At 44.5% G+C, this 23,906-nt stretch overlaps 1 non-coding gene across 1 annotated transcript; it reads right to left on the bottom strand.

The window, feature by feature from the left end:
* Positions 1–22,670: 22,670 nt before the first annotated feature.
* LOC118713854 lies at positions 22,671–22,801 on the bottom strand. Its single transcript, XR_004986414.1, has one exon. It is a non-coding gene; the product is annotated as a small Cajal body-specific RNA 20 (non-coding RNA).
* Positions 22,802–23,906: the final 1,105 nt, after the last annotated feature.

The following is a 23,906-nucleotide window of genomic DNA, read 5'->3' as shown; positions in this document are numbered from 1 at the left end:
AAGGGAGCGAAAGAGCCAGTGTAGCTATCGACACTCAGAAACTCTCTTCCCAAAGGTAGTGGGAGTACTGGGTGCGCTGCTGTGCTTGGAAAACTCTCACTCCCCTGGAGCCTTATGCAGACACCGGTGCTATTCTTGTGGCGTTAGACAAACTGCCAGTTGGCACTTACCATTACCTATCGTCTTCCTGACTACATGGCACACCTGGTGGGTAGGGCAGGCTCTAACAGGTCCTCCTGCCTGGCAGAGACCTTGCGGGGAGATGCTCACTGGGTGGCTGGCCAGAGGATCCCAGGGAAAGTCTTCATCCCCATGGGGTCTGCTCTGTTCTGCTTCTAGATCACCTTTCAGACTCTGACTGCAGGACTGCTGGAGGGCCCTGGCATCAAAAGGTCATTTCTGCTCTCAGCCCCGCCTCCTGGTCAAAGGTGTGCGCATGGGCAGCATGGTCGGCCAGACAGAACACGGCTTCACTGCCAACTCCTCCAATGGAGAGCCCCAATCCTCTGGCCTCTCCATCCTTGCCATAAAAATGGGAATACTAACCCTTTCCTCACAGGACTGCTTCCAGGATGAAATGATAAGGCAGTGGTACATTTAAATGGAACAGAACCTGGCACACGTTAAGGTATTTGTGGTTTTTTGGTTAATACCACAGTCTTTCGATTTGAAGATGCCATTGATTATGAGATGACTACAGATCACAGCTTTTCAGGAGCAGTTTGAGTGTCAACTACCAACTAAAGTCATTCATCTCAATCTCAGATACATTAAAACGTGCATAAACGAGCTGTGAATTGTCTCCACTAGGTCACAGGAATGAATTGCTGAGGGAGAAAGACATGAGGTAAGAAGCAATAATCACCAGTGCAACCAGATGACCACTTCGGTGACCGCCCCGATGACGGCCGTGATGCTGGTAGAGACACAGACTGCACTGCAGCTCTCGAGCCTGAGGTAGAGGGAGTGGGGACTCTCAGCTGGATCCACTGGGCTCTACATGTGGTTCGGGCTTCTGGAGCCAAGTCTGGTGGAGGCTGCGCATATCCACCAATTGCCATCAGCCTTCATCTGGCATCTGGCAGATCAGCCCCCACTGCTGGGCTTCCTCTTTGTTCTGAGAGCTTCTTTGCTCATCTCAGAGTGAGGGAGGGGGGCAGCTGCTTGTGTCAGAACTGCCCCCTTTTCACTGCACAGTCTGTAGCGATTCCCCTCCCCAAGTTCCTGGTATCTGTCAGGATTTAGTCCAGGAAAACAGAAGCCACACTAAGCACATCAAATAGAGGGGATTTAATACAGGCTGTAGGATGCACAGGTGTGGGGGCCTGGGACAGCAAGGCAGATGGAGGCACTGCAGAGCTTATGAACTGCTGGGAGGAGCTACCACCGCTGGGGCTGGGGGACCCACTGGGAGCAGAAGCCCCAGAGGAGGAGGGGCTGTTGCAGCTGCATTTGGGGTCATGGAGACAACACAATACTTTAGAGTCATCACCAAAAGAAGAAGCGAAGAGAGAAAGAGTGTGAGAGGTAGAGGAAGAACAGTAGCTTCTCCCTTTCCCTTGCCTTCTGGTCTCCCCCAGCATCTTTATGGGAAAGCTTCTGAGGAAGTCAGCTGCTGAAGGGGCTGAGGCAGTACAGCATAGCACACAGGGCTGGGCTCCGGATGAGAGGCAGTAGGCAGAAAGTAAGTATTGTACATTCAGGCAGTTAGGAAATACTTATTAAGTGCCTGCTAAATGCCAGGGGTGTTGTAGTGCTGGGGAGTCCTCAGAGGACAAAGCAGAAAAGTCCTTGAGCTCTAAGAGCCCACATTTTAGTGGATAAATAACCAACAAACACAAAAAGCCAAGTATACAGTATCTCAGATAGTGGTAAGAGTTATAGGAAAAAACACAACAGGGAAGGGGCAGGGGATGGTGGGAGCAGCTGGGTGGGCAGGAAAGGCTTTGCTGAGAAGCGATATTTGACTGAGAAGGGAGGCAGTGAGCCCTGACTCTCTCTGAGGGAAGAGTCATTACAAGTGGTGACACAGCAAATGTAAAGGCCCTGGGGCCTGTCACATTCAAGGAATAATACAGGGGCCAGAGGAGAGTATGTAAGGAGAGAAGTAATAGGAAATGAAGCCAGAGGACCAGCTGCCAAGAGCAGTTAGGGTTCTGTAAGGGGGAAAAAAAAAAGGAAACCCATTAGGGCAAGCAAACCACCTAAAAATTTTTTGCTCAAGTTTTTATTAGATTTTGCATCTTCCTGACTGCAGACCTGGACTCCTACATGGCCTCCTCAGCAGAGAGGTAAAAGGGGTGGGGATTAAAGATGGACCCTGTAGCACCTGGGAGGCCATAGTAAAGGCTTTTATGCAAAGTGGGATGGGAAGCGGTTTTCACCTTCTCCCCTGCTCAGGACCTGATCCAGATCAGGAGAGGTCCTCCCGGAGCCCAGCGAAGTAAATGGGATTCTCATTCCTCTGATCCCAACAGATCTACACTGTCTGCTAGACGTTTGGCTTCCTGAAAACAGGGCCCCTACCTATGTTGCCCGTATAACCACTGCTTGGCACCCAGTAGGGGTTTAGTAAATAACACTGAATGAATGACTGGCCAAGCAGACTTCCTCTCTCTCACGTCACCAGCACTGTGACAGGTTGACTCTGCTGACTCAAAGCCATTGTCAGCTGGGTGCCCAGAATCATTCCAATTTGTTAGTTGGAATCAGCTAAACAATAGAGCAGTTACTTGATTGAATTTTTAAATGGGTTGCATAAAACTTGTGCGGCTATAGTTTCAGTTTCCATGAAAAAACTTTGGGCCGAGGAGTTACTACACAGAGGTGTGTTCACCCCACTGCTTCCCAATAATGATGGAGGTTTCCCTTCTCCCTTTTATTAGTGATAAAGGTTTTGTTGGAGATAATTGTATTTTTAGCAGCACAGTTAATGAACTAGCTAAGCATCAATAGATGGAATCATAAAACCATTAAACACCAAGAGCAATAATGGGAAACTGTGTCTGGTGGTAATGAAATTAAGTGTCTTTTATGAGGTCACTTTATTCCTTTTCTCCTCGGCTCTCTTGCCCTCCTGAGTACATGGTGACTGCTGCTCCTAATTGCTGCTTCACTAAAATGCACAATGCTATCCATTTTGTGATTTAATTCAATGTATTTCTAGGGCCTTCAGGATCATTAAGCTCTCCACCAAGGGAGTGCCATAGAAGTGGTTATGAAAGCTGCTGGAAGGGGCCCAGGAGTGCAGGGGAATGAGGACAGCAGGAAAGGTGGAGAAGGAATAACAAAGACCTGCTAGACTTAGTACTGAGCCCAAATTGGTGAGTGCTAGAGCCCAAGGGTGAGCCCAGGTGGGTCTTTGGACAATCTCTGAAGTCAGGACAGGACCACTTGTATAGGGCTTGGGGGTCCATGGCCAGAGCTGCATTTGAACCATGCACTTTTTAGTTTGGGAGCACATTCATATACATAATAATTTCCTTTGGGCATGTGGAAACCCCATATGATAACTTTTCATTCTCACTTTTCAGATGAGGAAACCGAGGCTTGTGGAGTTTAGGTGACATAACCCCCACTGCACCATAGAGGCCAAAGCTGGTATTCTTTCCTTTACACCAGGATGACTCATAAGTATTGAGCCAAATCACTTGCCAGTGACTCAAAACTTGCCCAACCAAGGCCATAATTCAAGAAATATTTCTGGAGAATCTACCATGTTCTGGGAATATGATGATGAGCAAAACAGACTCCTTGCTCATCCTCATAGAGCTCAGATGTAGCTGGGAAGAATTAAATAAGCTACCACAAGCAGTGAGCTAGGTCATGTGATAGAGAAAACATCATGTTGGGTAAGCAGGAGCCCCAATCTAATCTAGGGGACAAGAAACCTTCCTGGAAGAAATGAGCTGTAAACTGAGGTCTGCTATGTGGACACTAGAAAGATGAGGGGGGAGAAGAGTATAAAGGGTGTGGCTGCAAAGTAAGAGGGAATGGTGGCCAAACCCCTTTATTTTTTTAGGAGGTAGCTACCATTATAGAACTAAGGAACTAATTTCATCATGTGGGGCTGGAGGGGAAAGAGGAATTAGGCATGCCTTCTTGGTTCCTGGCTTGAGCACCAAGTAAGGGGATGATGGTGCCGATTTCTGAGACAAGGAGCACTGTGGGAGGAGCTGAAGGGTAGAGGTGGTTATTGTTGGGCTTGTCCCACTCTTACAGCAATGAGTCCCAACAAAACTGTACAGCTGGCCAGGCCTCGTGATAGCTCAGGATTATCAACCTCTCCACCAAGGGAGGGCCATGGAAGTGGTTTACGAAGTGAATTAAAGCCCTGATATAGGCATGGTATTACTCCTCTCCTTGAACCACCTATAAAGCCCATGTACACTGTTAGTTTCCACCCCGCTGAGGAAATGGAAGGACAGAATGAAGTCTGGAAATGATCACCACCATCTAGAATGATAAGGCCCAACATGATGGAATTTAATAGCGGCAAATTAAAGTGACACCCTTTTGAGTTACAAGATCAGTTGCTCATGTAAAAGATGAAAAACCTGACTTAACAGCAGCTCAGGTCAACAGGAACTAATAGAGTCAGTTGGCTGTGAATTCTGTATAAGTCAACAGTGTCACATGGCTGCCTCTTCCCCATTCGAGTGCCACCTTGAAGCTTGAACTCTTGCAGAGGAACCCATGAAGGTAATTATCCAACTGGAACAGAGAAGCACTTACAAGGAAGGTACAGCAGCCAAAGAGAGAGGCCAGTTCAGAGAGATGCCAGACGGTCTGAGCTTCAGGGAGCTGTTCGGAAGGCGGTTCAGGCTCATCTTCCAACAGAATGCCTGGAAGAACCATGCTCACCGGGCATAATTCTAAACCCACCAGGCTTAGAGAGAGGGATTTGTTTGGGCTGGGAGTAGAAAGAAGGGTGGACCAAGAAAATGATAAAGAGAGGAGGAGCTTCAAAAAGCCAATCACTGTATTGATTTGTTTCATCGCATGTTTGAATGCTGATATGTGCTTAGCCCTCTGCTGTGGGAAATGCTATGGAACAGTAAGCTCATTATAAACAGTGCTAACTGGTCCAGCTCAGACCACAAGTGCTATTTAGGGATGGTGAGGCCTGTGAAGACAGGGGGATCAAGGAAGACATCATGGGTCACGGGAGAGCCGGGGCCAGGGAAGATGTCGATGGTAAGGCAAAAGTTGAAGAAAATGAGAAAATCAGCTAACTGGAGTCTTGGGAAATAAGATGGGATATTGCAAGGGTAAGGCTAGGGCTCGTTAGGCTCAGTAGGCCAAACAAGGAGCTGAGATGTGATGGAGGTCACTGAGGTGAGCGACTTAGAGTCCACAGAAGAGTCCCCTGGCTAGGGAAGATGACTTGGAGGATGTCTCTGAATCTCTGGTTTCTTCCTGATTGGTTTCTCCCTTTGCAGTGTTCCCTGGGTGGCTGGTGATCCTTGTGCTATGCTGGCCATCTTCAGCAGACTGAGGGCCCAGATAGCAGGTAAGGAGGCATGCTCCAAGGAACGTCTCTGGTGAGAGGAGCGGGGGGATGGAGAGTAGAGGGGGGATGGGGGTAATTCCAGTGCTCTATGATGGGAAATCAAAATGAGGAAAGCAAGATGCGAAGGTGCTTTCTAAATGGCAGAATGTAAGAGAGTTCCCTTCCTTCCTTTTCTTCCTTTCCCCCTCCCTCTTCCCTCCCGCCAACATCTATTGAGCAATACCAAGAGGATCAGAGCACAGGCCCAGCTCCTCACAGTTCAGAGTGGAGGGGGAGGTCACACACATGAATAGGCAACATTATTTGATTTTAAGATGCACCTTCAGTATAATAACAGCTTACCAGAAGAAAAACGTCAGACACACTGCCACCCTAAATGTACACGTTGCTGCAAAACACCCCAATTGGAGAAATATTCAAATGTGAAAAAAATTGAGCAACATGAGCAGAATAATCATGATCACAATAGGAATGGGCACAATGACCAATCAGAACATAAAAATGTGGGTGAAATGTGTCTTAGAGGTCATAGTTACAGCAGTGTGATCACTGTCACCCAGGAGTGGGTACCAGGTGCCCCTGGAGCCCACTCGAGGGAGCTCTTAAAGCTGCCTGGGCACACCAGCTACGGCTTCCGGCTTCCACAGGACATGGTGCTGGAAGGCCACCTTCTGGGAGGACAGTGGTGGACCAGGGTGGGTAAGAGGCCAGAGGAGGGCGATGCATCCTGGAGCAGCTGCCTGTTATTATACCATGGAGTGCTGTTCTCAGGGGAGGGACAGAGGAGGCCTTCAATCTGGAGGGGCCTGGGCGAGTTTAATCATAAAAACAACAGGAAGAAGATGTGGACTCCCCGTGCAATAGGTTGAAGCATCTCTGCTAACTCACTCATCCTGGAAAGTTTTTGTTTTCTGTGCACACAAGGTATACAATGTTTGCCTAATGCAAAGATGATGTGCTCTCCAATAGTGAGGAAAATTGCAACAGATTTCAATCAATAGTTTGAGAGTTTTTCATTAAATCTGCTTGCCTATTTCCTTAAACCTTTTCTCCAGGGGAAGTATACCCTTTCAAAGTGATGGATTGTGTTGCCCTTCCACACACAGTCTCTCTCTCTCTCTCTCTCTCTCTCTCTCTCTCTCTCTCTCTCTCTCTCTCTCTCTCTCTCTTTCCCTCCCTCCCTCCCTTCTTTCCTTTCCTCCCTCCCTCCCTCCCTGCCCAGGTATTGTCAAGAAGCTGCTCAGCTTCAACATCAGGCGGCTTCAGGAATATATACGTTTTGTTCAGATGTGTGTCATGTGAGGCTGTTTCTGAACTGCATCCTCACAGAATAACACTCGGCTATCGGTATGATGAGGATGCCATTGGGAGGAAATTCATCTGTGTTGGTTCTGGGGGTGGGAGGGGGGAGTTACTACAGTGTTGAGAGGAAGCCCAATAAACAGTCTGAATGTCCTTCCCAGGGGGCCTGGTGAAGAGATGACAGTACAGGACATTGGGCTGGGCTGTGTCCCTTAGTGCTGCTGGGAAATGGCTGTTCTCCTGGGCGGAGGAGCAGCCTTTGGTCCTTTCTGCATCCATCCAATAGCTCAACACAGCTGGGGCCGGAAGAGAACACTCCATGGCTGCTTCCTTTCTGCACTTTCTCACCCCCGGGAGGGCACTGAGCTGTTGGAGCACGGGAGAACCAGGCCGATGCAGGCTGTGATGGAAATGGCACCCAGTAGGGGCCCTCAATCTGGCTGCTCCTGCTGGTTCTGCCACTGGAGCCTCTCTGAAGCACTTTTCCTCATCTGCAAAACCAGATTGCTCCCGAGCTGATCTCCAAGTGTCTGTCTCAGTGCGACAATAGTGATTCAGACAAGAATAGACACCGTTGCCGAATGTTTACACCATGTGCTGGGCACTCTGCTAACAGCTTTACCCACGTGATCTCATTTCATCTTCATTGCCACTTTGTGCAGTTTGTAAAAAGTGGTAAAGGAATATGCGTTAAAATGGAGCCGGAACTACCCCCCGCCCCTGGCCCCAGAGCAATTACCTTGCACATCTATACCTTAAACCTTTGGAATATTAAAATAGGAGAATAAACTGTGGCCTGGATCTAAAGCAACCTTGTCCAAAAGGACTGTTTGCAGGGATCACAAGACAGCAGATAGTATGACTACCTGACTACCCTCTATCTGAAATGTAGCATTTCCTTCAATTACGAATGTGACAACCAACTGGCAGTGTTAATGTGACCTGTGATTTTGTCATCAAAAGAAATCACAAATATTTTCATATCACATTGCAGTTGTTGTAGGTATCTGGAAATGTCTACGCCCACACTGCTTTGAAGCTACAGAGCTGTTAGACCGGCCGCTGGAAGCGTGGGAGCAGCCTTCCCACAGACTCTGTGAGGAGGCTGGCTGCTGCCTGCAGCTCTGCAGGGGCAGGTGGCCCCAGGGCATGAACAGGCGTGCTCTCACGGAGTGGCCCAGACAGGTCAACGTTCCTCAGCGGTGACCATCCGTGGGTCAGTCAGGAGATGAATCATGTTCATAGTTAGCTAAAGTTCTGCAAATCTGAATTGCTCTCATGTCCATTTTTCACTCTCCATCTACAATGCAGCCTTTGATTTCAGAGGTGAATTCAAACGTCCATTTGCTGAGAGAACTGTCCAAGTGTGATACTTAAAGGAATTTCCTGTGCCCAGACTGGTGTTGCTCAGTGGTTTGGAGTGTCATCCCTCACATAAAAGGTCACGGGTTCAATTTCCAGTCAGGGCACATGCCTAGATTTCAGGTTCCATTCCTGGTGCGGGATAGGAGGGAACCAATTCATGTTGCGCGCTCTCTCTCTCTCTCTCTCTCTCTCTCTCTCTCTCTCTCTCTCTCATCTCTATCTCTATCTCTCCCCTCTCTCTTCCTTCTCCCAATCCATTTCCCCCTTCCTGTCTCTAGAGTCAATGAAAAGCATATCCTCAGGTGAATTTCTTTTTTTTTTTTAAAGGGACTTCTTGTGTTTACTAACAGAGTGTGTGGGGACATGGGCCATGCACAGGGCAGGAAGCTCTGTGAGACACTCCTGTCTTTGACCTGTTTTTCCCTTTCCACATGTCTGCATTATGATGTAGTCTTATGTGCACAGTAGGTTATGCACACTTTGCACTTGTACTATTACCCTGTGAAATGTCAAACACTAAAAAAATACCTTTGTGGGAAACAATGACAATATGAGAAATGAAACCATTGTTTCTAGAAAGTCACGAAGAGTCACTCGGAACAATTGCTAAATTCCAGGGAGAACATGACTCCCGAGAAATGACTTTAACTCCTCCCCTCCCCAGCCCCGTCTATGCACAGGTTAAAAGATGCTAATAATGCAAAAACTTTGGCTAATCATAAACCTGCCTTGTTTTACTTATTTGTCATACAACGTGATGAATAATTTATACTTTCTTTAATTAACATACAAGTTATTCCATTCAGTGTAGATTTATCAAACAAATTACTTAGGAATCACAAACAAAAAAATTACATTTCAAAGAATATCAACGGAACACAATATTTTATCATGGCTTTATTTAATATTATGCTTTACAGACCTAATTTGTCTTGAGCCGGCAAAGAAGAGGAAGGTCTGGTGAAAAGTGCACCCTGGGCCATGTGCATTAATGACTCAATGGAACAGAAAGAGCCACAGCAACGCCTTTTCTTCTGCAGAGAAATTCTCGAGAATGGGCTTTGGAAGTCAGGGAGACTGAAAGTGCAATTCAGCATATCCTTTTAGAAAACACACCCAGAGGAAAGGAAGGGCTTTTTGTGTCTGTAGACAAGAAAGCTCAATTTTAAAAAGCTGAGATACTTCAAAAATGTAGATTCCCTAAGTCATGAAAACCTTTTCTGAAAACACCCTTCAGATTTTCTACCAAGTGTCCAGGAGACTCACCCCACTGGAGACCTTCCCTTGAGCCATGTGCAGCTGGGAGGCCAGCAGGCTGGGGTAGCTGCTGGGTCAGACCAAGTGTGGGCACGTTTCAACAACAGTGGGCGTGCTTGCCAGTGGATCAGGGAAGAACTGTCACCCAGAACCACAGACGCCTCGCCATTAGCCACGCCTGTGGTCTGCCCATGATGACCATCGAAAGCCAACAAAGAGGAATTCTCCTTCTTTGAACCCCTTTGAAAACGGCAGACGGCTGACATTTGGGGATGGTGTAGCATTTCTTTTACAGCTTCAGAGCCTTGGCAGGCACTCCTGCCGGGGTTACCCCTGGGAGGGAAGCCCTTCACGCTGCACTCACCTGCTGCACTTCACACAGGCACGTCTGGCTTCCCCAGGCTCCTGAGAGAGAATTCTGTTGACAGACATAAAAGTCATCAGCTTCGTCAAAAGCTGGTCTCTGACTCATAGCCTTTTTTATAGGTTTTGTCCAGAAATGGTAGCAAGAAACCAGGGGCTTCTCTACCATGGAAAAGCTCACTGACTTTTAAGAGGAAAGTTCTCCTTTTTCTAAAAGAAAAAGAAAGCCCATGTTGGAACACTTGGAAAGAAAGCATTTTGCCTGTTTTGTTGGGTTACCGGGAAGATATTTTTAACCATCTGAGATGACCTTCAATTCAGCGTCCCGGTATCTCCATCATGGATGCTTCTGAAAACATAACCAGCTTTCTTGGCCAAACTGCCGATAAGGGGCTGGCATAGAAAACTTTCAAATGCTAAAGGAAGTGCTTTGCCTCCAAGGAGATGAGCTACAAAATTCTGTCAATTTATCTAAAAGAGTAATCTACAAACACCTGGAAACACTTTAGAATTCTTGCAAAAGTCATTTCTATCTTGATGGCAACAAAATTGAGCCCTAGAGTCTCATTCTTTTTTCTTCTTACATAAACTGTACCCAAGGTGTGGATTGAGCCAAAGATGAATTCATTGATCTCAGACCAAAAATCCACTCACTGAAATTTCACTAAAAACCCTTGGAGAGTTCGGGTGCTCCTGGGAGACCCTTATTTTTTACTTTGTGAAGGAGCTGTGGAAGCTCTCACTCCATTTTCAACACTTATCTTTGAAGATTGGATTTTCAACATGTTACCATAAAAAATATAAAAATCAATTGGATTTCCAACAGTTCCTGTGTATTTTCTTGTCAGAGGCCATTTCAGCATTTTATGTTCTTATTCAAGGTAAGCAAAAACAGCTTTTATGGGTATGTCTTTAAAAATTAAACTTTTACTTTACTTGACTGTATTTTATTTTTCTAATGCAATACAAAGAAAAAAATCTATTGCTATGTGACAAATACATTTTATTTTATTTTTTAAATTTAACAAGAAATGTGCAATATCTTTATTTTTATAAAATGTTCAGAATTACTTATCTAAGAAAGAGGGAATATGCTAATTGACTCTGACACCAATGCAAAGATGGTGACGCCCATAGCCAATAAGGAGGGAATATGCTAAGTGACTGCCCCACCCTCAAAGATGGTGGTGCCCACAGCCAATAAGGAAGGAATATGCTAATTGACCACCACACCCTCAAATATGGCAGTGCCCACAGTCACAGGATGGCAGCACCCAGTCCCCTCAGCCCTGCTGGTGAGGCCTAGGTGGGCCCAGCCACTTTTCGCACCTGCCTCTGGATTCCCCATAGTCCCCTCCAACCCACAGCAATCCAGGACCTGCCTGAGGTGCAGGCAAGCCTTAGATGGAGGCTGCCCAGCTGCCCAGGGCCATCCGAGGCTCAGGTAACCAGGGCTGGCCGAGGCTTGCACTGCCAGCAGTGGCAGCAGCAGAAGTGTGATGGGGCATGGCCTCCCGCCCCTGAGGGCTTCTGGATTGTGAGATGGGGAAGGCTGGGCTGAGGGACCACCTCCTCCAGTGTATGAATTTTTATGCACCAAGCCTCTAGTAGAAAATAAGCTCTTGGTATGTAGGGAGACATACAACAAACATATTTTAGAAAGGATACTTTGGTAATTACATTTTGGTATGTTCAGTTTTCTGTGATCCTGGGTATTTATTATACCCATTAAAAGCATTCCAAGAAAGGCTTACAGACTTCGCCAGATTGCCCAAGAGATCCATGGAGTGAAAACAACTAAGAACTCAACCCAGGAGAACAGATCGGCTGCCATGCTCTCATGTTACTTAACTGTGGGAAAAGACAGGTTTGATGTGTATTAAGGTGGAGGCTGGAAAAATAAAGAAAACATTACTTAAGGCTCGGCCAGCCAAAAGGCTCCTGTGTTCCCGGGAAAACCCAGAGATGGAGGCAGGCATGAATGTCCAGCCCTGTCATGCTCAGGATAAGGAAGCAAGTGGGGAGATACCAGCCCCAATTACAAAGGTACTTCTTCCACTCTCCTGGAATGATGTTAGGAAACTGGCCCCTTCTCAGTGTTCAACAGGAATGGCTCACTGAGTTCTTCCCTTGGGCATGGAATGTAGTGCTGTGGGGTTACCGGAAGGACCACAGGGTTCCTTTCTTGAGGAGATAACAGTCTATTTGTGGAGACAAAACTAGTGCATAAAACAATTAAGTAGAATTAAATCAAACTAGATGGTGTCTTGGGGAAAACTTGTCTGTTGATTTTTCCATCATGTCTTGAGTCTAGAATATTGCTCAGCATGTAGTGTGTGCTAGAAACATCTCTGTTGAATTTAAAAACAAATTGGTTACAGCCGAAACCGGTTTGGCTCAGTGGATAGAGTGTCGGCCTGCGGACTAAAGGGTCCCGGGTTTGATTCCAGTCAAGGGCATATACTGTGGTTGTGGGCACATCCCCGGGGGAGGAGGGTGTGCCAGAGGCAGCTGATCGATGTTTCTCTCTCATTGATGTTTCTAACTGTCTATGCCTCTCTCTCCCTCTCTGTAAAATATCAATAAAATAAAAACAAAACAAAACAAATTGGTTACTAAATTTTTACAATAACATCTATTGTTATGAAAGTAACACATGTTCATTAGAGAAAACTTGAAAATACAGGATAACATAAAGGAGTAAAAAAGAAAAAAGCAGTCAACACTCTCTATGTTCCTTATTTCTTCTAAATACAAACACACAAAAAACACACACACATACACACATACTCACACACACATACTCATATTTTTAAAGAACAGACTTGGACCTGAGTTTTTATAGCCTGGTTTTGTTCTCTTAAAATTATATTGTGAACAGTTTTCTGTGCCATTAAATATTCTTTAAAGCATTATTTTTAATGGCTTCACCATACAGGATGCTATACATAAGTCATAGTGTGGCCTAACTTATTAACCACTTTCCTATTGTTGGGCATTCAAAGGGGACATTTTATACACCAGGAGTTACATTTACTTGTTTCTTGCTCTGTTCCAAGCATTGTGCTGAGTTTTCCCCCCTTCACACATAATCTCATTTAATTTAATTCTCACAGCAATTCCATGAAGTGGAATTCATCATACCCATTTTACAGAGGGAAAACCTGAAGGTCCAAGGTATAATATGTTAAAGGTTATGCTTCTAGAAAGTGACAAAGCTTGGATTCGAACCCAGGTCCTGTTTATTTCCCAAACCAAGACACTCAAATATTGCTCTAGACTGCTCCTCTAGCATGTATGAAGAAAGCACATGATCATTAGGCAATAAGGAGGTTGAAAAACATAGAGAAGGTAGGAGGAGATCCAGAAGAGAGAAGGATGCTACAAAGGAGGGAGTGCTTTTCCATGTCTGCAGCTGTGGAGATCCCAAGACGGACAAGATCAAGGCACAAAGATGAGTCTGTTTCAAGAGAGGATGCCAAAAGTGAGATAGGAGGGAAAAGTGTGTTTGAGCTTAGTGCTCCTGACTACCTGGCAGTAGAGTGACAAAACTCTGCTTGTATTTCTTCCTGATATCAAGAGGCGTCTAACAACCTTCAGGCCAGAGGCTGAAGGGAGGTGATGTAAAGAGCAGCAGAGTGTCTCCGTTCTTCAGCATTCCTGCATTGCCTTGTGTGTGAGCTCTGTCAGCAAGGAGCCCAGAGGCCTGTAAGGAATGGAAGGCAGGATCACCAAGCCCATAGGGAAGGCAGACTGAAGGGTGACCAGACAGGCTGGATGGGCAGGTCAGGGACTAGGCTTAGGTGACCAACTTACCTGGTGTGCTTGGGACTGAGGGATTTTTATGGATGCAGGACTTTCAGTGTTAACATTAGGAAAGATTCAGGCAAACCAGGAGGATCTGTCATCATAGGCCCAGGCAATCTCTGAGCTGGGGCTCATGTAGTTGGGTAGGTCCAAGCAGGTTTCTTAAATGAGTAGTCAGTGATCCAGGTTCAACCCTGTATGTATATGTTCCCCTCCACTCCTCACCCTTAAAGCCTATCCCCCATTTTACATCATCACTGAAAATGTGTTTAGAAGGGTCACTGATGACCTCTATACCATCAGACTCTAAGGCCACTTTCAGCCCCAGATACTATATCTCTCACCTGGACTCCTAATGGTCTCCTTACTTCTAACCCTGCCCTAACAATCTTTTCTCAACCCAATCACCAAGTTGACCTCTTATCATTATTTTTAATTAAGTAAAATTAACTTGCATTAGTATACAACTAGAGACCCAGTGCACAAAATTCATGCACGGAGCAGGGGTTCCCTCAACTCAGCCTCCATCTCTCTAATTAGGGACCCCTTGTGGGATGTTCAACAGCCATTTTAGGCAGTCAGACATCCCTCTTACAATCTGGGATCACTCGCTCCTAACTGCTCACCTGCCTGCCTGCCTGATAGCCCCTAACTGACTCTGCTTGCCAGCCTGTTCACCCTTAACTGCCCTCTCCTGCAGGCCTGATGTTACCCCCAATTGCCCTCCTTTGCTGGCCATGAGAAGGGGCCAAGCCTGTAACCAAATACTGACCAAATATGATTGGTCGGTTCCTAGGCTAGCATCTGCCTCCTAGGCAACCATTGGCTACCCGTAGCACTCAGATTTGGTTCTTATTGGTCGGTTTCAATACCAGTCAATATCAAAAGCTCTGCCTCCTAGGTAGCCATTGGCTCACACAGCACCAGATTTGGTTCTCAATGGTTAGTTCCTATGCCAGTTAGCATAAGAAGTTCCACCTCCTAGACAGCCATTGGTTCCCCACAGCAGCCACCGTTGGTTACTTCTTATGCTAGTCAGCATATCCAGACCTATCTCTGGGCCTGATCAAAGAGGCAGGGCTTAACAGCAGCCCCTGCAGAGGTTGGGAGAGGAAGAAAAGCCTGGCTGCTGGTAAAGATAAAAAAGAAAGGAGAGAAAGAGAAGGTAAGTACACTGATCAACAGCTTCCACTGAGGCTGCAGATCAGACCTGCAGCCTGACTCACTTTCTTAGTCTCAGCCACCTGAGCAGTCAGTGCTGGGTCACCAGGCTGCAGCTGGGCAACCCAGTGCTGACTTCCGGATGGTCAGTATTTGGTTGCAGGCTTGGCCCCTTCCCAAGCCTAAAACCTGGGCAGAGGCTGGGAGTAACTTGGGTGCCAAGGAGGTTCCTGGGACTCAGGTATGTATGCAAATTAACTGCTTTCTTTGTTGGGTTAATTTGCATACTCACTTTGATTGGCTGTGGCCATAGTGAAGGTACGGTCAATTTACATGTTTCTCTATTATTAGGTAAGATTATAAGGTTTTTACAATCACATCCAGTGGTTTAGCTGTCACTGCAGTCAAGAGAGAGAACAGTTCTATCACCTCTAATAATCCCCTGGTACCCATCCCTTTCCTTACCCCACCCTGTTAACCGCTGATTTGGTTTCTGTCTCTACACTTTTGTCTTTTCAGAATGTCATATAAATTATGCTATATAGTTTGTAGCCTCTGAGTAGGTTTCTTTCACTTAGCACAATACATTTGAGATTCATTCACATTGCTATATGTCAGAGGTTTATTTTTTGGTTTGTGTTTTGACTGAGTAGAATTCCATCCTATGGAGATTCCACAGTTGTTTATACATTCCCCATTTGAGGGACTTTGGTACTTCCGAATTTGGGGGAACTATGAATAAAGTAGGTCTAAAAATTCTCACACAGGTAAGTTTCCATTTCATTTGGGTAAATACCTGGGAGTGGGATTGATAGGTTGTAAGAGGAGTAGGTTTCACTTTATAAGAAACTGCTACACTGCTTTCCAAAGCGACTGTACTATTTATTTTGCATTTCTGCCAGCAGTGATTGAGAGTTTTAGTTGTTCTGCATCCTCACCAAAACTTGGTATTATCAATTTAAAACAATTATTTTAGTCATGCTACTAGATGTTTAAGTGGCATCTCGTTGTGGTTTTTTTTCATTGTGGTTTTAATTTGTACTTCTCTCATGGCTAATAACAAACATCTTTTCATTTACCATGCAAACTGTCTATTAAATTCTTTTAACTATTTGCTTTGTAATGATTGAGTTTTGAGAATCCCTATATATTCTGTGTCAAGGCCTTTATAGGATCTGTGATTTGTAAACATTTCCTCCAGTTTATTCATTTTTATAACAGCAAGAAGATCAGAAATTCTTAATTTTGCTGAAGTCTAATTTATCAATCTAGTATCACATATATAAAATATTTGCCTAGTCCAAGTTCACAGAGGCTTTCTTTTATGTTTTAATGTAATAGTTTTACAGTTTTGGATTTTACATTTAGGTCTATGATCCATTTTGAATTAATTTTTTTCATGTTTCAAGAAAGGAATAGAGGTGTGTGTGTGTGTGTGTGTGTGTGTGTGTGTGTGTGTGTGTTTGCATATCGATGTTATATGGTTCTAGCACCATTTTTGGGAAAGTCTATTTTTTATCCAAATTGTCTCTATAATTTGAAAATAAATTGCTCAAATATATATGGGTCAGTTCCTGAATTCTCTGTTCTCCCTTGATCTAGATGGAGAGATGGGCTAGAGATGTGCTAGTATATGTTTAAAAACTGGCAATGGGAGAAGTGGTAGGGGTGGAGGCAGGGGAGAGTGTAGTCCTGATTTGCAGTGTTTGTTGCATTGTGTTTTTAAGTACTTTCACAGTACACAATTTCAAGCAACCAATTTGACATTAACCAACTTGTAAAACTGCTGGAAATTTGACAATTGGCTCCCATGAGCTGTGTCAGCACTATGGCTGTCTTCTGTCCAGCACCACACTGTCTCGATTAAGGTGGCTTTATTGTGAGGCTCAAAATCAGGTAGTATGTTTACTCTTTATTTTGTCTACTCTAGTTCCTTTGTTTTTCCGTAAAAACTTTTGAATCAGTATTGATTTCCACAAAAATTTCTGCTGAGATTTTGATTGGGTTGGATTGATTTGTAGTAGGGAAAACTGGTATGTTAAGTTTTCAAATCTATGAACAATATAACTTTCTATTTATTTATATCATTTAAAATTATTTCCATCAGTGTTTTTGAGCTTTCAGTACTTTGATCTCACACCTACTTTGTTAGTCTTATACTTGTGTTACATGGTTTTTGAGTGGTATGATCAATGGTGTTTTAATAAGTTTAAATTTCTAATTGTTCATTGTTAGTAAATTCAAATATAATTGCCTTTTGTATATTGACTTTATATTCTGTGACTTTACTAAAGTCACTTATATTGATTGTAGTAATTTTTTTTGTGTGCAGATTCTTTGGGTTTTTCTCCATTAATAATCATGTCCAAAAATAGAGTTCGTTTATTCTTATTTCCAATCTTCATTCATCCATCCATTCATTCATTCATTCATTGTGCTGGCTAGGATTTCCAGTGTGATGATGAATAGAAATAGTGAGAGTGGACATTTTTACTTTGTTCCGCATTTTGGGGGAAACACATCCAGCCTTCCACCATTCAGTAGGATATTAGCTGGCGGTTTTCTGCAGTTGTCCTTTGTGAGGTGGCAAAAATTGCTTCTATTTCTATTGATTGAGAGTTTTTGTCATGAGTGTTGAAGTTCCCAAATGCTTTTTCTGCCTTTATTAAGATTATTATATGGTATTTGTTGTGGGTCAAATTGTGTTCACCCAAAATATATATTGAAGTCCCAACTCCCTGTTTCTGAAAATGTGACCTTTCTGGGAAATAAGGCCATTGAAGGGGTAAATGAGTTCAAAGGAGGTCATACTGGATTAGGGTGGACTTGAATCCAATGAATGGTGTCCTTGTCAGGGGAGAGAGATTTGAAGACACAGAGGAAAATCTGTTCCAAGACTTTTCTCAATTCCTGGCTCGTACATGCGTCGCTCCAATCTCTGCCTCCATCTTCCCATGGTCTTCCTCTGTGTGTCTGTCCCAAATATTGGCCAGAAATTCAAGATTTTATCTTGAGATCCTTAACTTAATTACATATATGAAATCCCTATTTCCAAATAAGAGCACATTACCAGGGGCTAGGACTTGAGCATATCTTTTTTTTGGGACCACCACTCAAACCACTGCATAGACCAAATACATTTACTTACTTGCTTAAATTAGATCTCGCTCCAAATGGTATGAAATTTCCACGAGGATAGAGAGTTTTTTTCTGTTCTGTCCACTTCACTGCTCTATCTTTAGTACCTGGAAGGTGCCAGGCACATAGCAGGTGTTCAATAAATCTTTATTGAATGAGTGAATGAAACTCACTTCTCCTTCCTTCAGCATCAGACATGGTGTTGTACCTCTTTTATTCCCAAACTCCTCTTCATTGGTTCCTAAGACCCCTTCTTTCTTTGTTTCTCCTCTGCCTTCTTCTTGTTCCTTCTCAGTCCCCTTTGTTGGAGCATCCTTCTTCCTCCACCTCTTGACAATGATCTTCTTTTCTCCTACCTGTTTTCTCTCAGGCAGCTCACACACCTCTGTGGTCACTTTCTGAATGTAAGTGCCTCCATTTTCTATATTTTCACCCACGCTTCCTTCTGAGCCATATTTCCCTTTCTTCCTTTTACTTGCATCCTTTCCATAATTAATATATTGGACACTCGGACACATTGTCTTTTTTCTTTAAACCTGCCTTTCCTTCTTCCAGAGTTTAGTACAACCACCCTCCTGTCACCATAAGCCAGTTGCCTGGAAATCATCCTTAACTCCTACATCCTATTATTCATCAGGTTCTGTCAATTTCATCTCTTAAATATTTCTTAGATCCATCCACTCCCGCCATCTCCACTGCCAAGTTCAGCCATTGTCATTTTCTCCCAGTCTCTACTTCTTCCAAAATGAAAATGGCCCTGCAACTTCTCATCTTAAATCTCTCTGGTGCAGTGATTTTTCAATTGGTGTGCCACAAGAATTTTTAAAACATGCAATACCTGACTTTCGTCAGGGACACTGACCTCTTTCCCCTTTTGATTATCAAATAAAAAAGTAACACCAGCCAACACATCAATGACTGTCCAGTGCAAATGAATCAAAATTATAGGTATTATTTATTATCAGATCAGAAAAAAAGTTAAATATTTGTAAGGTTTAAATGTGCTATTGTTTACAATATATGACATCTGCAATAATCTGTTTTTTTGGTGTGCTGTAGGGTTTTAGGAATTAGTTTATGTGTGCCATGAGATGAAGAAGCTTGTAAATCGCTGCTCTAGTGACCCAGCATTGCCTACTGGCAAGACTAACCCTTAACCTCTTCAGGCTGCTCCTTGCCTTCTGTGGTCCAGCCACCCTGAGCTCGCAGTTCCCCAAATTCGCCCATTTCATGGGCCAGACTAAAGGGGACCAGGAAGCAGAGCACCCCATCAGAGAACTTCCTGGTGTCTGTCTGCTCCCTGGACCCTGGGAAAACTGCAGACAAATTGTTTGAATAGGAAACTAAAAAAAAAAAAAAAAAAAAAAAAAAAAAAGTTAACATTTGGAGGAGGAGCTGTTTGTAAAAGAGATTTTACTCCCAGTTCGTGGCAGTTTCTTGGAGAATTTCCATTCCGTCTCTGCTTCTTGGCGTTAATTGTTGGGATCGATGCTGCAGCAATTATGCAATGTTTACTGCAGCCACTACATACTTAACTATTGCTAATGTCACTGTCATGCTCCCCAGTGTATGGTGTGTAATTATAACTGGTTCACTACTTTCTTTGTTAAGGAGGCAGATGCATTTAGCCTGAAAAGGAGGAGAGAAATGCATCTTCTCTAACCTTATAAGAGTGCTCCTTTCCGGAGCGGTCCTGGAATGGACACAGGCTCTTCATCACGAACAGCGTGGTCTGCTGGGAGCTCTGCCAGCATTCCTAACATGTGGTGGGCTTCTGGGAGCTTGGGATCAAATCCAGAGGCAAGGAGAGGTGGCAGAACTGGGAGCCAGAGACCACCAGTGCAGCTACGAGACATCATGTGTTAGAAGTGTGACTGGACGAAAGAGCAGACGGCTGGAAGTCATGCAGCTTTGAGTTTGTATTTCACCTCCTGACTTCAGACGAGTTACTTTGGCTCCATGATTTCGTTTTTATCATCTGTCAAGTGGGAATAATAAATTCTGCCTGACCTACCTCACCTACATCAAATTCCCAACTATTTATCAATCCCTGCCATATTCCAGGTGCTAGAGCACACAGTTAGACCCGGTTCCTGCCCTCAGTGAGCTCAAGGGTAGAGCAGGAGTTGAGAAACTGACCCGCAGCCTGATTCTGGTCTGAAGCCTGCTTTTGGGCAGCCTGTCAGCTTAGGATGGATTTTACATTTTTAAACGATTGTTAAAAAAGAGAGGAAGAGAAAGGAAAAAGTAAATATGCTACAGAATATGGATGTGGCCTGTGCAGCCCAAGGCATTTACCTGATTGTTTAAATAAGGGTTTCTGTTGATGCGGGTCTAGAGCTGTTCAGGGACAGCCACCAGTCACATGTGGCTAGTCAGCTGAGATGTGCTGTAAGTTGTAAAATAGATGTTTTCATAATTGAAATCCATTTTTATACTTTCATTCTAAGACTGTATGAAAAAAGACTGAAAATATCCCATTTATATTTTTATGTTGAGCCCTGGGTAAATCAGTTGGTTAGCTCAGTGTCGTTTTGAAATACCAAGGATATAGGTTTTTCCCATCAGGGCACAGAAAAGAATCATCCATGAATGCATAAATAAGTGGAACAACAAATTGATGTTTCTCCATCTCTCTCCTTTCCTTTCTTTCTCTAAAATCAATCCCATATAATAAAGAGATAATATGCAAATTGACCATGATGCCCTTGCACAAGATGGCCACCCCATATGGTCACAAAATGGCTGCCACAAGATGGCCTGCAGGGGAGGGCTGTTAGGGGTGACCAGGCCAGCAAGGGAGGGCGGCAGCTGGGGGTAACCAGGCCTACAGGGGAGGAAGGGATGTTGGGGAGGAGTACCAGGCCAGCAGGGGGGGGGGGCAGTTGGGGGCAACAAGGCCTGCAGAGAAGCAGTTAAGCGTCAATCAGGCTGGCAGGGGAGTGGTTAGGGAGTGATCAGGCTGTCAGGCAGAAGCAGTTAGGGGCAATTAGGCAGGCAGGCAGGCAGGCGAGCCATTGGGAGCCAGTAGTCCCGGATTGTGAGAGGGACTGACTGCTGGTTTAGGCTTGATCCTACAGGGTAGTCCCAGATTGGAGAGGGTGCAGGCTGGGCTAGGGCCACTCCCCAGTGAATGAATTTTGTGCACGGACCTCTAGTTAATAAATAAAAACACTATAAATATTTTTATGTTGATTGCATGTTAAAATGATATTTTGGGTATATTGACATATCATAAATATAATGTATGATTAAAATGAATGATATGAGTTTCTTATTTAAAATGTGGCTATGAGAAAATTGAAAATCACATAAGTGGCTCATTATGTTTCTATTGGATAGCACTGGTCTAGATGGGAATTAGATTGTGCATCTAAAATCAGATCTATTGCTTATTAGCATGTTATGTGGGCAAGAGACTTAACTGCGCCTCAATTTTTAAAAAAATGTATTTTTATTGATTTCAGAGAGGAAGGGAAAGGAAGAGAGAAATAGAAACATCAGTGATGAGAGGGAATCATTGATTGGATGCTTGTTGCATGCCCCCTACTGGGGACTGAGCCTGTAATCCGGGCATGTGCCCTTGACTGGAATCCAATCTGGGATCCTTGAATCAAATCCGGGATCCGCAGGCTGACGCTCTATCCACTGAGCAAAACCAGCCAGGGCTCAATTTTTTATTTTTATTTCTAAAATGGGGGGAGCAGTAAAAATGACTAATTGATAGAGTTTTTTTGAGGCTCAAGTTCTACTAAAACAATCTCATGAAAGCATTTTGTGAGGTGCAGGTTGCTACACAGAAGTAAATGGTTGTTGTGGTTCAGCCACACCTGAGAATGCAGGAGGCTCGTCTGTGGCCTTCCCCCTCATCGCTCCTCCCTGTACTGTGGCAGGGCTGGTGTGAGGGTCCCTGGGCCCCAGACCCTGGAGGGCATTGGCTGTAACATACAGAGCTGCTCCTTCTTCCAGGAGTTCTCGCATTTGATCCTGGAGACACAAATATGTCAAAACCCTAATGAAAACGCTGTAAGAGAATGAATTGCATCAGAAGCCAGGAAATCTGGAAGAATGGCAATAAAACCACAAAGAGTAAGTAACATTAAGGTCTTGCTAAGGGTTTTGCATGAATTCCATCACTGAATCAAATAGCAAGAAGCATGAGGACCTAGAGTCCTGCTTTTTAAAAGTGAGGACATTGAAGTAAAGTGACTTTCCCAGGATCGACCAGATGATCAAATGTAGAGTTTGGGCCTGAACCCACATCTTCTAACCCCAAGTACAGTGTAGAGGTCATTCAGGGCCCCTTGTCTATCCTTGCACAAGGAGTGATGCAGTCAGCAAGGTGGTGCTATCCGGAGGAGTAAAAAAAGCTGGGTAGTGGACACAGCTCTGGTTAGGGAATCAAAAGATCTGGACTCTGGCCCCAGTGCTGCCCCTGATTAACTGGGTCAAACCACTTCCTTCTGAGGACATCGTCTGCAGGTGGGATGTGGCACTGTCACCTCTCAGGTGCTCTTTCCAATTACATTCCAGGAGCTAAGATTTAAGGTCAAGTGCAGGAGCTTCCAATGCCAGGATGGGGGCCAACTGCCTCACTATTGATAGGGGAGACTTATAATCTGATAGGTTATAGATAGAGCACCTGAATTGATCTGAAAAGCAACCACATTATTTTAAATCTTAGAACACATATTATTATGTGAATGGGGGGTTAAGTTTCTTATATGTGAAGAGGGGGGTAGGTTTTTCTTAAGTTTCCTTTTTTAAATGTTTGAAGTAGGAAAATAAGGCTGTCCCGCTCGTGACAGCCATGACAATAATCCTCCAGGGTTGATCTTGGCCTCCAGCCCTGGCTGAGGAGAAAAGAAACCCGCTGAAGCCCCATGGAAAGAGGCCCTTTAAGTTTCCTTTTCAAGGCCTGTGTGAAGTGATTGAGGAGGTGACTCAGTTATGAATCCATCAAGCAGAACTGAAAAGCATGGCCAAGCTGACCCACCAGAAGTTAAAACATTACATCATCTTGCTGTAAGACAGGATTTGAATGCTTGTAAGTGCCTCTCTTCTTGGTTGGCTGGCCTTCTCAATAAACCCCTAATAGGTTCAACCCTGCCTTTGTTATTGGACACAGCAATAGGCAGCTCGAGCCAAACCAGGGGTTTTCGGTAACAGTGTCACCTGGGAAGTGGTTTAAGAATGCAGGTTCCCGGGCCACCTCTGGAGTGTCCCTCAGTGGCTGTGGGATGAGTTTCTAACATCTGTTCTTGTGAAAACTTCTGTCGAGTGTCCTGGTTTATCAACCACTGCGTTAGAGGTTGGCTCTTATTAGATCTTTGAAATCAGCACTTTCTCAAAGCAGTGGTCTCCACCTGCGTTTTTAAAAAATAAATCTCCCATCAAATTAAGATGCTAATCGTGTCAGCACTCACTTCAAAATGTCACTGAGTTCCAGGCATTTCTCCCACCTCTGTTGGCCACCACCGGTGTCCGCGGGCCACGAGCTCTCCCCGGGACTCTGCAGAGAGGCAGCGAGACAGCAGGTGAACGTCCAGGCACCTGTCCAGGGCCTGGCTCTGTCACTGGTGTGACCTTTCTATGCCTTGCTTCTGCAGCTCTGAAGTGGAGATAATAAAGGTGTCTTTTGTTGCTGTAAGGAATACAGAGTTTAATACATGGTATAATAAGCCTCACTAAATAGAATTTATACTGCAATGGACTCTTACTGATGTCGCTGCATTTTCAGCCTATTATGATTCATTTTCCACCCAGCAGCTAGAAACATTTTATTTTTTCAAAAAATTGATCTTTATTGTTGAAAGTATTACAGGTGTGCCCTTTGTGTGTGTGTGTGTGTGTGTGTGTGTGTGTTTCATTGACCCCCATCCTCCCTGCACCCACCCTTCCCAAACCTTCACCACACTATTGTCTGTCCATGGGCTCTGCATACACGCATATAAGTTCCCGGTTTATCTCTTCCCCACTTCTCTCACCCCCACCTTCCCTC

Source organism: Pipistrellus kuhlii, unplaced genomic scaffold (assembly GCF_014108245.1).
Source record: "Pipistrellus kuhlii isolate mPipKuh1 unplaced genomic scaffold, mPipKuh1.p scaffold_m20_p_9, whole genome shotgun sequence".
In the NCBI taxonomy this organism is placed as follows: domain Eukaryota; kingdom Metazoa; phylum Chordata; class Mammalia; order Chiroptera; family Vespertilionidae; genus Pipistrellus; species Pipistrellus kuhlii.
Note: the sequence above shows the minus strand (reverse complement) of the source record. Positions and strands in the feature narration are given on the sequence as shown.